The sequence below is a fragment of the Sciurus vulgaris genome, assembly GCF_902686455.1.
Source record: "Sciurus vulgaris genome assembly, chromosome: 17".
In the NCBI taxonomy this organism is placed as follows: Eukaryota; Metazoa; Chordata; class Mammalia; order Rodentia; family Sciuridae; genus Sciurus; species Sciurus vulgaris.
Genome location: NC_136478.1, coordinates 26,798,116 through 26,812,293, shown reverse-complemented (window position 1 = coordinate 26,812,293; position 14,178 = coordinate 26,798,116). Strand labels below are relative to the sequence as shown.

The 14,178-nt window shown below is 54.8% G+C and overlaps 1 long non-coding RNA gene across 1 annotated transcript; it reads right to left on the bottom strand.

Moving 5' to 3' along the window:
- Positions 1-6,959, bottom strand: LOC306647945. The gene is made up of 3 exons (XR_013760224.1): positions 6,757-6,959; positions 6,118-6,357; positions 1-224 (listed from the first exon to the last, which is right to left on the bottom strand). It is a non-coding gene; the product is annotated as an uncharacterized lncRNA (long non-coding RNA).
- Positions 6,960-14,178: the final 7,219 nt, after the last annotated feature.

Below are 14,178 nucleotides of genomic sequence, written 5' to 3'. Positions count from 1 at the left end.
CAGAACCACTTGTTCCTCTGTGCTCGGTACTGTTTATGTCGTGTTTAATGCAGAGCTTGGTCCTGCATGTGAATACTCATTCATTCTTTGCTTGCATTTATTCACTGAGTATCTTCTGTGTTCTCAGCCTGGCTTTGTGCATTGATCCAAGGTAGTCTCATCAGAGGCAATCTTGAAATTGATACTGCAGCTGCTGGGGAGGTGGAGCTCGTTTTCAGCTGCGCCTGTGAGAATACAGCAGAGAATCGCACAGTTTAAAAATCTGTCTTCCGTCAGGTGGTGCAGGCCTGTAATCCCAGTGACTCAGGATCCTGAGCAGGAGGATCGAAAGTTCAAGGCCAGCCTGGGCAACTTGGCAAGATCCTGTCTCAAAAAATACAAAGGGCTAGGGATGGGTTCAGCCCCCAGCCCCCCCCCCCCCAAATTATTAGGAACAGACACAAATTCATGAATCAGTAAACTACACATGGTGTACCTGGGAGTACTGGCCATAGAAAAATCAAGCAGGGAAGGACGGTGGGAGAGCTGAGATGGGGGCTGGGTGCACTTATAAATAATGTGGCCTGAGAAAGTTTCTTAGAAGATAATATTTGAGAAAAGGCCTGAGGCGGGGCGAAGGCTGACCCTGAAATGTTGTGTTTTATTGCCTTCTTCTTTTTTGGCAGTGCTGGGGCTGAAGAACTCAGGGCCTCACACATGCTAGGGGAGTGCTTTTACCAGAGTCACATCCCCAGCCCGGATTCATCTTGTTACCCCACCAGTGAATGCAGCTCTTCAACAAATTAAGGCTCTCAAGGTGGATTATCCAAGTGAGTCATGGAACACAATCAAGTTTACCCTGTGGATTTTGGATTGCTTACCCATTTATTCCTCCTATTTTCTCCCTTTTGGAATGAACTGTCCATCCTCTGCCTTTCTGCCATAGGCTTTGGGGAGAAGATAACTTGTTTTCTCGTTTCACAGGTTCATAGGTAAAGAGAGAGTTTGCCTCAGGACAGATTGTACCCAGACTCTCACCCATACTCGATTTAGACAATGAGATTTGGGGCTTTTCTGAAAGGATGACCTTTAGATGAAACTTTGGATTTAGAGTCGATGCTGTAATGGGGGTGGGATTGGAGAGGATGTTGGGAGAGGGTGAAGGTATTTCACGCTCTTGAATTTTGGAGAACCAGAGTGGACTGCAGGGTTTTGAATAGTGAGTCCCCAGAAAGGTATGCCAATGTCCTAGCCCCCAGAATCTGGGAATGTCACCTTATTTGGGAAAAAAGGTTCTTGCAGATGTCATCGAATTAAGAATCTCAAGATGAAAGTGTCCTGAATTATCCAGGTGGGTCCTAGATACAATAAGTATCCTTGTAAGAAACACAAAAGGGAGAGACAGACAGACAGGTGAGCTATGAGGAGAACGGAGGCAGCACCAGAAGCTGGAAGAGGCTGGAATTCGGGCTGGGGTCATGGCTCAGTGGCAGAGCACTTGCCTAGCACATGAGAGGCACTGGGTTGGATCCTCAGCACCACATAAAAATAAATAAATAAAATATTGTGTTCCACTACAACTAAAATATATATATATATTTACATATATGATATATTTATACTTATATGTATATGTATATAAATATACATGTATATATGAATGAAAGAGGCTGCGGTTCTCCCTTGTAGGCTTTGAGGTGGTGGTTGGCGGGCGGGGGCAGGGAATGCATTTTGATTTTGAACTTCTGGCCTCCAGAACTTTTTGGAATTCTCCAGAAAGAATGCTTTTCTTTTGTTTGAGCCACCAAGTTTGTGATGCTTTGTTAGGGTGGCCCCTGGAAACAAATAGAGGAAGAAAATCAAGTGGAAATCTGGGGAATGTTCCAGCAAGACGGATTCTCCAAGACCAAGGTCCCAAGTTAGGGATTATGCGTGGCGGGTTATAGAAGAGCCACGGTCAGGGTGGCTGCAGTCGATTGAAAGCAGGGAGAGTGGCAGAAGAGGCACGGAGAGGCTGCAGGGCCCCGATTGTACAAGATCCTGTAGAGCCTTGTTTTTTACCCTGAGTGCAGTGGAGCAGCAGAGGGTGACGAGATTGGACTCACTGTCTTAATAAACAGAGGCACGAATGGGTGCACAGCAGCTGCAGGGTCACATCTCACACTTGTATCTGTCCACCCTGTAGGCGTGAGCAATTTGAGGACGGGGACTTTGCCTTGGAATTTTTTTTTTACATCCCTGCCATCCGACACTAATAAAGAGCTTCTCCAAATCAACAAGAAAAAACCCAAAGGGTCAGCAAGAGAAGACATTCAAGCATCTAACAAACAGGAAAGAGACTGGCTCAATCTCATTACTGGAGAAATTGCATTTCGAGAGAAAGGAAAACAGGTATCCCTGAAAGATCTGTATCTGAGTGTTCACAGCAACTTATCAATAAGTAGAAATGTAGGTAGCCCAGGTGGCCATCAATAAGAGAAGGAATAATCAACTTGTATATCCATAGAATAGAACATGATTCAACAATATACAGTAGCTGACTGTTGCAGCGATGTGGCTACTTGTCACAGACATGATGTCAGATGAAAAAAGCCAGACACGAACATGTACAAACTGTGTGATCCCCTATGTGGAAAGTTCCAGATCAGTCCAAGCTAATCCATGATGCAAACAGAACAGTGATGTCCTCTGGGGCTGGAGGGACAGTGACTGATTAGGTCTGGGCAGGAGATCTTTTCCCAGAGGTCACGTTCTCTATCATAACAGGGGCTGGGTTACACAGACGTGCGAGTTTTTGTAACTAAGGGAATGGTACCCTTGAGATGCTGCATTACCATGTGCAAATTTCACTCAGAACTGGGGGACAAAAAGGAACCACAGACTACTGAACCCTAGGGAGTGGTGTGCGTTGATTAAGGGTGAACTGTGCTGAGGTCTGGAACTACTTAGAAATGTATAAAAAAATAAACAGGAATGGGCCGATAACTGTGTCAAATGTTAGGGCAGAACCTAAATCGTGGGTTATGGGCACTCATTGTACAAATCTATCTACTTTTCTGGATGTTGATCATTTTCATAATGAAGTGTTGGAGGAGGAAAGAAGCTCAGTGATGAAGGATTCGAATGTTAGAATGAGGCTCCATATTTTGTGCACTGAACTCCATAGAACTGTAAAACCAGGCCAGGCGTGAAGGTGCACACCTGTGATCCCAGTGACCTTGGAGGCTGAGGCAGCAGGATGGAGAGTTCAAAGCCAGCCTCAGCAAAAGCGACTCAGTGAGACCCTGTCTCTAAATAAATTACAAAATAGGGCTGGGGATGTGGCTCAGGGGTTGATTGCCCCTGAGTTCAATCCCTGGTACCCAGCCCCCCCAAAAAAGCTATAAAACCAGTGCTCCCCAGTGTGCAGGAGGGTGTGGGGTTGCCCTGGACTGTAGCTGAATGCCTGTGGTGAGTGCCCTGCCCAAAGCCAGGGTCCCTGACACCCTGCCAGCTTCCTTCCTGTTCCTTCCTGCCTGAGCGCCTCATCCTTTACATTTGGTGCACATATACAGTATTACATCCTGTTTTTCCTGCAGCATTAGGTTATAGACACATCCCGGCTTCTTTAAAAACTCTTTGTAAACATTGTGCTGAAAAGACAACAGGTATGAGACTTTCTATTTTTTTCTTTTTTCTTTTTTTTAACGATGACAAAGTTCACTGTAGAAAAAGTAGGAAGCACAGAAAACCCAAAAAAGAAAGTCCCCTATAGTCTCACCCCTTGGCCTTCTCCAGGGCCTCTGGCCTGTCTGTTCCCTGTGCGAGCCCTGTGTGGTGGTGTGTCTGCGTGGATTTTAACAACACGGGGTTCCTACAGGACCTCATGTTTTGTTATTTGCTTTTCTTATTTAACAAAATCCTTCTGGGACGTGTGTTTGCAGACCACCTGGTTCTCTAATGCCTCATTAGAGAAGGCAAGGCCACACCTTGCCTTCATTGTTGGGATCCAGGTGGGGTCAACCTGGCTTTTTCTGTGCTCACTGGGGAGCCCAAGACTGGGACGTTAGAAGTGGGCAGTCTTCTGGGGTCAGAGGGCCTGGCAGAGGACTCACTGATCCCCAGGGGGTTGCCATGTTCCCTGGCCCCAGCCTGGCTGTCCCAGTGGCTCCCACCACTACCTGTTGCCAGGGCTCAGAATCACTCTCCCTTCTGCAATCTGCTGCCTGTCCTGGCTTGTTCTGGCCTGTCCTGAGCTGCCCTCGGGAGCCGGGTGGAGTGAGGTTAGGCCCTAAGTGCCCCTGAGGACTGTGGGAAGAGCGGTGTGCGGCCAGCCGTCAGGGCGTCCTGCAAGTCTTCTGGCCCGAAAAGCACCCTTGGACCAGCCCTCGGCCTGGAGGAAACCCCTGCGCACCGAGCCGCATTGTGTTCCAGGATTTCCCGTTTCCTGACCGCCTAACCTATTTATGGGCCACAATGGCTCCTTCCCCAGAGAGGCCTCTACTGTACTGAGGCCCAATCAATGAGGTCTCTGGACTCTGCCCACATAGAACAGGTCCAGCCTGGGATTGGCCCAGGGAAGGGACAATAAGTGAGTGTCACTTTACATGCTAACGTTGATAAATTGATAGAACCTGCCAGAGCAGAGGCTTGACAATTCTGTCTGGGCACAATAGGCTATTTGGGACCACTTATGTGCAAGACAGTGATGATGAGTGTCATGAACTCTCAGCCTCTGGCTCACTGAGCATAGCGACAGACCCTTTGTTGGGTGGCCCAACTTCTTTTCTAATCTTCCATCCCTCCTCCCTCCCCAGCCCTGCCTTCCAACTGGAGCCCCACTCCCTTCTTTGACCCTGTCTGCCTCTTCCGGCCTCAGGGCCTTTGCTCATATGCTCTTTGCCTGACATTTGTTCCCCCTCGTCCTCAGCAATTAAATCAGGCAAGATTCAGCTAATGTAGCAGATACTATGGAACCCATCTTCCCTCACCTTCCAAGACCCCAATTCAAATGTCATTGCTTCTGGGAGGCTTTCCTGTGTCTCCAAACCTGGGCCCCACCCCCACCCAGCCCTGCCACCAAGTAAATTTTGTGGGTGTCTTAAGCAAATTTCCCCAGAAACAGAGTCTTGTACAAGCCGTTTGTGGAGAAACTGAAGAACCCTGTAAGAAAGTGAAGGGAAAGGGGCAGGGGCAGGGGCAGGGCTGAGCAAAGATGTGGCTTCAGAAGAGATCTGGTCCGACCCGATCCCACGGGGGGCTCTGGAGCTTAAGTGGCACCAGCGAAGTTGTGGAATGCAGAGGGGAGGGGACAGGACTGCTCTGCACCCTGTCCTCAGCCTTGCTGTGAACCTGCCAGGCTTGTCCAGGTGACACAGCTCCATAGACCAAGGGCATCCCTCTGGAGAGGTGGGAGGGATGGCCCCCAGCAGCCACAGCAGCTGAGGGAAGGGGGCCAGCCTGGGGGCCCGGCGAACATGAAGTCATCTGCCATGGGGAGTATCCACATCCCACCAGGTGAGAGCTCCCAGGACAGTCACGTGTTCCAGGCTCTACAGATTCAGAGAAACACTTGGCATCAGAGACACTAAGCTGAGTCCAGTGAGGACGGCAGCTTGAAGTCAGTCCTGGCTGCCTCCAAAGCCTGAGCCGAGGCTGGCGTGGGCACGTCCTGTCCTCCTACCTCCCTGGGCCCCTATGTCTCATCTTCTCTGGCCATTCTTTCTCCCCTGGTCATGTTGGCCGGCCTGGCTGTGTGTCAAGCTGGCTCTGGGAAGGCCCTGGCCTCTGTGCAGATGTTCCAGACTTCTCTCCAGCCCTGCCCACTGTCCACACCCCTCTCTGCCTCACACATCACCTCTAGATTGACAGTCAACCCCCCAAGCTCCTCCTTCTCTTGGAAGCCCCCAGGAATGACCCAGCCAAGGATCCATTGCCCACTCTAATGACACCTTTAGGGTTTACATGATATGAGGTAGTTTTTACAGGACCCTAACTTCTGGAAGCTTCAGAATGGTCTTTCGGGGTTGGGGAGATAGCTCAGTCGGTAGAGTGCTTGCCTTGTAAGCACAAGGCCCTGGGTTCGATCCCCAGCACCCCCCCAAAAAAAAAAAAAAGAAAAGAAAAGAATAGTCTTTCTAAAAGGAACTTTGGACTCACCTATTTTTATACCAGTACACGGTGCCCAGCAGTGAAGCTGGCTACCCTGGGTCCTGGTAGCTCATGATGGCCTATATCAGGTGGTAGCAGTGACATCTCAACAGTCCTCTGATACCCTCAGTGTGACACAAGTCTGGGGTTATGGGCTGTGGAGAGGCTGCTGCGTACTGTTGGGCAAACATCTGATTGGGTCTTGCATCACCTTTTATCATTCACTGTGCTTATTTGAAGTCAAGGTCTCTAAAATTCAGAAATATGGTTAACCACGGAATAGGGATTAAATGTTAATGTATCTCATCTTCATAAACCATGAAGAGGCCTCAGCATCTCTGTGCCAGGGTCTGGCATTTAGTACTTATGGATGGATGGATGGATGGATGGATGGATGGATGAAAGGATGGAAAGATAGGTGGATGGATAGGTGAGTGGATGGATGGATGGATGGATAGGTGGGTGGATAGATGGATGGATAGGTGGGCAGATGGCAGGATGGATAGGTGGGTGGTTGGATAGATGGATGAATGGATGGATGGATGAATGGGTGGATAGAAGGATGGATAGATTTGAACGGGTGGACAATTGGGTGGATGGATGGATTAACAGGTAGATGAGTGGATGGATGAAAGAATGGATAAGTACCTGCTTTTTGATAAAGAAACTGAGGTTCTAAGAGATAGTGTCTTGCTTAAGTTGACAGTAAACGGCAGAACCAGGATTCCAAGTTAGCTCTATTGACTCCAGAGTTGAAATGAATGAACACAATGATTCAGTGGGTTCAGGCCCTTCCTTCCTGTTGGGGGACCCCAATCATACAATTCAGATCCTACTTTGTGAGGCATATTCCATGGAAAGAGGAGGGAAAATGGCCTTTGAAGAAGGAGAATGTGGATTAGACTTAAGGAGAAGGGACACTTGGGGGGTGCTGTTCTTATTACTTCCTGCACCCTACTGGTGGTCTCCAGCCTGGCCAACCAAAGGCTCTGGCCATCCAGTCAACAGGCCAGGCATTTGTGCTGGAAGGAGAGGCAGAGTGCAAGGATGGGGGAGGTGTGTGTTGGGGGGGGGTGGACTGGGTCCCTTTGACCAGCTTGGGGGGAAGAGAACTGCACCCAGGAATGGGGTGGGTGGTGGAGGAGTGTCCAGAAGCTTCAGCATCCCTACATGGCTGACCCCCCATGACGAGGTCAGGGAAATTGTGGGCTTGGGAGCCAGTGAAAGAGAGGAAGGGAAGGGTGCCTGTCTGATGGCCCCTCTGGGGACAGGAAAGAGAGAGAGTTCACTCCCTGGGCCCCCAGGAATCAGCTCTGCCTAGATGTGCTTTCAACCTGAGCACTCCGCCTGGGGCCTCCGTCTTCCCAAACGAATGTCAAAGTGCCTCGTAGGATTCTTTGGGCTGGGACAAGCTGTAGAATATCCCTAACTCTGGGAAGGCCTTAGGTCCTACCGGCAGGAGAGGGGTAGCTACCCAGGGGCCAGAGCTGAGGCTCAGAGGACCCTGGATGGCCCAGGAATAGCTTTATCCCTGTGGGCCTTGGTATGACCTGTGGCAGCAATGGTGTGTTGGGGGGATGCCGTGGGACTTTGCCAGTAACTGAAGTCAGCTGGACCTGGGACCCAGACTCGTTTGCCACCTGTGTGCCATTTCACATCCCTGAGTCTCAGGCTTCTCATGGGACAATAATAGCTACCTCAAGGGTTGGTATAAGGGCAATGTTTCAGAGACACTTCCTGCTCTTTTCTTTTTAAAAATATTTAAAAATATATATTTAAAAATAGTTGTAGATGGACACACTATCTTTATTTTATTTATTTTTATGGGGTGCTGAGATCAAACCCAGTGCCTCATGTGTGCTAGGCAAGCACTTTACCACTGAGCCCCAGCCCCAGCCCTGACTTCCTGCTCTTTCTGCCTTGCTTCTCTGTGACAAGTGCCATCCTCACATCTCCAATGAGAAAACCAATGCTCCCATCCAGGTGTGGTGGCACCTGTATTCCCAGCTACTCAGGAGATTGAAGTGGGAGGATCACCTGAGCCCAGAGGTTCAAGACCAGCCTGGGCAACACCCCATCTCAAAACAAAAACAAAAAAATAAAAATAAAAAATAAAAAACCCAAACAAATACCAATTAACCCTGAGGCTCCAGGTGGTCAGCTCAGGTCTGTCTCTTGCCCCTGAAAGCAAACGGCTTCCATCCCCACCTTGGCTACAGGTGACAGGCGCCAGGCTCCCTCCGTTTTCTAACCTGCACGTGGACTCCTCAACCGCAGCAGCACGTGCATGCATGCACACCCACGCGCACACACACCGACACAGGCAAGCCTGTGTGCACACTTTCACACACTTGCAGACAGGCATGAAGGCGCCCCAACTGCAGGCACCCTGGGTCGACTGGGCTCAGGGTGGGAGCTGGAGAGCATGGCTTTTCCAGCTGCTGGGCTCTTCCTGCCAGAAAGAGAGGGAGGAAGAAGTGGAGGCGCTGGGGGAGGGGGAGTGGCAGAGGGAGGAGCCGGGGAGGTGGCCCAACTCCCTGTTCCATGGAAGGATCAGTTTTTCCCTGGACACACTCCACAGGCTCCTGCTCTCCCCCACTTCCCTCCTGATTTTCCTGGAACAAAGACTGGGGGTGGGGAGGAGGAGGCCCCCAAAGCCACCTGGACACAGACGCCAGTGACCTCACCTGCCCAGAGGTTCTGCCCACGGTTGACCTTGTGTCATGGGGGGAAACTGAGGCAGGAAGCACGAGAACCCTTCCTCCAGACTGCGCAGGCGGCCTGGGGAAGCACCTTGCAGTCATGCCTCTGAGGGTCATGGGGACCAGTCCCCTGCCTTGAGAAGAACTCGGCTCCTCTGCAGGGGCCTGCTCCACAGTCCATCAGGAAGCCCCTACTCCTGTGCACCCAGATCCCCCTGCCACGCGCACCCCCTCCCCCTCCCCTGAGAACAGACCAGCGCTGGCCTCGCCTGCCACCCTTCCTGGCCAGCAGGGCCTGGCAGGCTGTGCAGGGGAGATGGGAGAAGGTCCTGGCTGTGCAGGCTGGGCGCCAACTCGCATGAGCCTTGGCGGGGGGCCTCCTCTCCCTCCTCCCGCTCCCTCCTCCCGCTCCTGGTCCCTCCTCTCTCTCTAGACCTTTCTACTCTCCTTCCTTTGCTTCCTCCCTCCCCTCGCCCGCCCTCTCCCAGCTCTCCAGCCCTCCCAGCTTGCAGCTGTCCTGTTGGCATCCGCCAGGTTTTTCCCTGCTCCGCAGACCTCCCGGCAGCCACCTTCCTCCCCGTGCCCCCAGACCTGTTGGTTGGAACACAGCCCCTCTTCCCGCCATTGCTCAAGACGGAACCCAGGGTGTGTCCTGAGTTGGTCCCCAGCACTGGCCAGGCCCACGTACCTTCTCACCTTCCCGGGTCACTGCTGGCTTTGCTCTTGCCACCCCTGCTCCTGGGGCCATCTGCCTCCCAATTCCCCTGCAAACCCCTCCTGCAGGTGCACACTGGACCTTTGGGGAGGGCCCCCTGCTTCCGGATGAAGCCCCCGCTCTGGTGCAAGACTTGCAGGTCGTCCCCATCTTGCCGCACACCTTCGCTGATTCTCGCTGTCTCTGGGCCCCTCCTCTGGGCCTCTGCACAGGCTGCCTCCCCACCTGGGAAGCTCCAGGGCATCCCCCACATGCGTCCTTTCTCCCAGGCAGCTTACACACACAGCCGCTGGGTGGACCCTCGTGCTCCCCATTTCTCGCTTGCAGCCCTCTGAAGGCAGAGCTCTGCCCACTGCTGAATATCAAGACCCCAATGAGAAACCTGACACAAGTTAGGGGTGAGGAATCCAGGTAGAGGCTGGATGGGAGGAGTCCCTGACACACCCGAGAAGCAGCAGCCCAGGCAGAGCCCCAGGACAGGGGAAATGGGGAGCCTCTGAATCTGCAAGCCCCAGCCCCTTCACTCTACAGTTGGGAAACCAATCTTGGCTACCTTGCTGGGGTCCGAAACAGGCCCCAGGCCCCCTGGTGCAGGGCTGTTTGCTTGAAGTGAGGCCGGCTGAAGTGAGGCCGGCTGGTCGGTGGCCCCCCCAGCAGCCACCCCACGGTCCAGCAGATTGAAAATCATGGCCATTGTCTGGACTGGCCCCAGTCTGGCCCATACTGTGAAAGGGAAAGAGAATCTCCCCACCCCCGCCCCGGCCCCCCAGCCCAGAGCTGGAGCAGCGAAGAGAAAGGGGGTCTTTATGCCCACAGGCAAGAGGGCACCACGTCCCCTCCCAGTCCCCCCACTATGCCCGCTGGTGAAAAGGCTCTTTGTGATGCTCCCTAGACTGGCCAGGGCACGCACAGCCCGCCCCTCTCAGGAGGTGGCGACTGCCAGTGGGGAAGGGGTCACAGGCCACCGTCGGGAAGCCGTGGGCCCTAAGACCAGAGGAAGAAGGCGTCTGAGCTGGAAATGAGAGAGGACACTCAAGGGGCTGGGCGGGACTGTCCTGTGTCCCCGCAGAGCCGCTTCCGGGGTGGGGGTGCCGTCTCAGCAGGCCCGGGCCCTGTGCTGACCTCCTTCTCACTCCCTCCCTCCCCCACTCTCCTGCGCCACTTCTTGGCTCACTTGGCAAATGCCCGCCAGGGACTGGCGAACGCTGTGTTCCTGCCACCAAAATGCTCTTCCTGGAGACGTCTGAGTGGCTGGGCACCTTCTGGAGGGGCCTCCTGGGACCACTCCCCATCCCGCCCCTCGTCACCTCCACCTACGGAGCAATTGATGATGTCTGTACATTCTTGTTCTTGGTCTCCCCAGCTGGAAGGTCAGATGACAAGAGCTTGCATTCATTTATTTCATGTCCCCATAGGTACCCTATGAATATTTGTTTGAATGAACAAATAGGTCCTCTTATTTAGCCTTTCTCCCACCCTGAAAGGGAGCAGAATGGAGGCCCTGGGGACTGAGGGGTATTCCCCAAGTCGCACAGTGGAAGGTAGAACTGGGATTCAGACTCAGGGTTCTGAGCCCCCAGAACATGCCCTTTACCAGTGTACCCTGTACCTCCCTGGTTCACACACCCCCGCCTGCCCCCGGCCTTGGTTGGCCCTTAGGTCAGTGGTAGCTCTGAAGTTGAGGGTGACCCAATTCCTCCCACGGAATCGGTGGACCCCAACACCAGATCCTCAAGCAGAGCCAGACCAAGAGCCCCACTCCCTCTGAGGACGAGCCTGGTGCCCTGCGTGGGTGACGCTGCCAGGCTCCGAGCTCCCAGCTCCACGCGGTCAGGCAAGGCTCCTAGTGCCCCGCCTCAGTCCCCAGCGACAACACCAGCAGACGCACCTGCCTCCCCTGCCTCGCAGGTGCCTCTGTGAGGAACGTGCCAGAAGGGGCTCTGTACGTGACCCTCGCCCTCTGCAAAGGGTCTCTCTAGAACTGAAGGGTGGAAGGACGCCAGAGAAGGCTCCAGATCACCATCTCCCAAGGCCCAGCTGAGGGAAAAGCTGGGCAGAGGGGCTGCCAAAGCCCCCGGGCAGCCTTCCCTGAATAGCCAGGCAGTGGGCAGAGGGGAGGCGGCCTGGGTCCTCCTCCGTGGGCTGGGGGCTCCCTTCAGGGGAAAGCAACCTCCCCTCGCCAGGTACCATGTGGAATCCATCTCCTCTGAGCCTGATGGAAGGACCTAGAGTGATGCAGGCAGCTCCCCGCAGGACCACGCTGAGCCTGAAAGGGGTTTCTCACTGAAGCCGAACTCGGCCCCCACCTTGGGGCCACCTCCCCTCCCCTCCCCTCAGGATGCCCGTCACTCCCCCTCCATCCTGACACCCCACCCCAGGGCCCTGTGAGCCAAGTTCAAGGCCCTCGAGAGTGGGAAGCTGGCCCCCTCGCTGCCCAGATGGGAAACGGGCCCAGGGAGCAGCAGTGAGCCTCGGGGGTCGCACGGCCAGCAGCGGCAGAGCCGGGATGGTGGACCGGCCCCGCGCTGCCTGCCCCCGCGGCCCGGCGCTGGCTCTGCTCTGGATACAATCCCTCAAGTGCAGCTGCTCCCTGCTCTGCCCCTGGACTCTGGCACAGGCAAGCTTGGAGTGGGGACCCCTCCAGTGCCCACTCTAGCCCCATGTCTCACCCCCACCCCACCCACACTGAGGCCACACAGAACTTCTGGCCATTCCTACAAATTGGCCAGGCTCTTTCCAGCCTCTAGGCCGTTTGCCTGGAAAGTTGTCCCCTCTCCTTTCCTGTGGTCAGCTTGTACCCTCCCTCAGCTCCCAGTCCAGACAGCAGGGGTCTTCCTCCAAAAGCACTCCCTCCTCTGCCTCCCACCCGGACCCCAGGATAGAGGCTGCTGTGCTCCTGAGGCTGCAGCTCAGCCCCCGTGTGGGCTCCCTGACGGGGACACTCAGGGCCCTGCATGCTCAGTGGTGGGCCTGTGCACCTAGGGACAAGCTCCTCGTGGTCTGCAGTCTGGGGGAGGCCCTGGGAAGCTCTGCCCTCACTCCCTCTCTTCCCTCCGCTGGCCACTCCAGCAGCAGGGAAGGTAGAAGGAGGCCCTGAAGAGCAGAGGAACTGACCATCCACGGCTTCCCTCTGGGAAGGGCTGACTCCACTTTCCGTTCTGTGGATCCGTTTCTCTCTTCTGCCTCTGCTCCCTGCTCCCTGCTCCCTACTCATGCCAGAGAGGAATCCAGTGGCCTCTTCCTGGGCTCTGCCTAGCCCAGGACTTCACATTCGGTCCTTTACAGTCAGGGGCCGAGGGCAGGCCACACTCCAGGCAGCCATGGTTCACTCAGCCTCTCATTGTCAAATTCACTCTGAGCACCAGCCCTGTGCTGAGCACTGTCCCGGGCGCTGGGCTAGGGCAGGGGAGAACACGTGGGCCCTGCCTCTCAGGATTTCTGGGATCCTCAGTCTCCCGGAGTTCATAGTTATGCCTTCCTTGCTGTGAAACCCCTCCTGGTGCCCTCTATGAAGGCAGACAGTCAGGGCCCAAGAGGGATGCCAGCTACAACAACGCCCAGTGACACCGCTCACCATGACAACCCTGCCACGCACTGGTCCGGCCTCGGCAGGGAGCGTTCGTTCCCTCTGTGAATGCCCATCTGGCCCCTGGAGGTGCTCGTGGCTCGAACAGTTCCCTTCTCTGTCAATCAGGAGGACTCAGTGAGGTTAGGGTTGCGTCTGTCCTGAGGGCACATGGCTGTAGGCAGTGGAGCCAGAATTCAAGTCCCAGTTGGCATGCCCTAAGGGGACGGGCTTCACCTCTAGGCCACTTGGCTTTTCTGAGCCCAGGGGTCATATCCACTTGGCTCACCGCCCTGCAGTGATCCACCAGCAGGAAGGGCAGACACCAACGGAGGTGTGAGGCCTCCACCAGGCCCGCCTTCTGGTGGGAAGGCGGTGCAGAAGGGCCTGCCTGGAATGGGGGGACTGTCACTGTGGCAGCCCGGCCAGCCCAGTCCCTTACAGTGAGAGACCACCTCTCCCCACCAGCAGCCCCCCACCCCCCAAGTTGAGTCCCAGGCACTGCCTTTCCTTCTTGGCACATGGGCCAATCTGGGGAGGCTGTGGCTGTGTCCACCCCACCCGTCCCCTCAGGCCAGTCCAGATCACACTTGGGCCACTGACTATTCTCTGCACCCCCCACCTCTGGCCTGTTTCCTGGCTGGCCCATCTCTCTCCTCCACTGCCTGGTGTGTAGTCCCCTCAGGCTGGCCCTGGTCCTGCCCACCCACCCTGTCGCTAGCCCCCGACATGGCCATCCGTGTTTCTGGACTGAAGCCAGTGACCCACTCAAAATAACCATTTCCCTTCCTCCTGACACAACTGTCTTCCCTGGGGAGAACAGCTGCGAGGGATTAGGGTGGGGAGCGGAACAAGAGAGCCCTCACCCACAGCCCCACCCGGTGGCTGGGGCTGCCTCATCCCCGACAAGGTCCTCCCCCACAGGGGCTGGAGAAGCCAGAAGGGAGATACAAAGTGTGGCCTCCCCTTCCCCCTGGTGCCCCAGCCTGGCCCACCTGTGGCCAGAACAGGCCCCTCCAGACCTGGGGCTGCAGCTTGGAAACCAATCTTTTTTCATTTTTATTTTGAGACAGTGTCTGAGTTGCCTA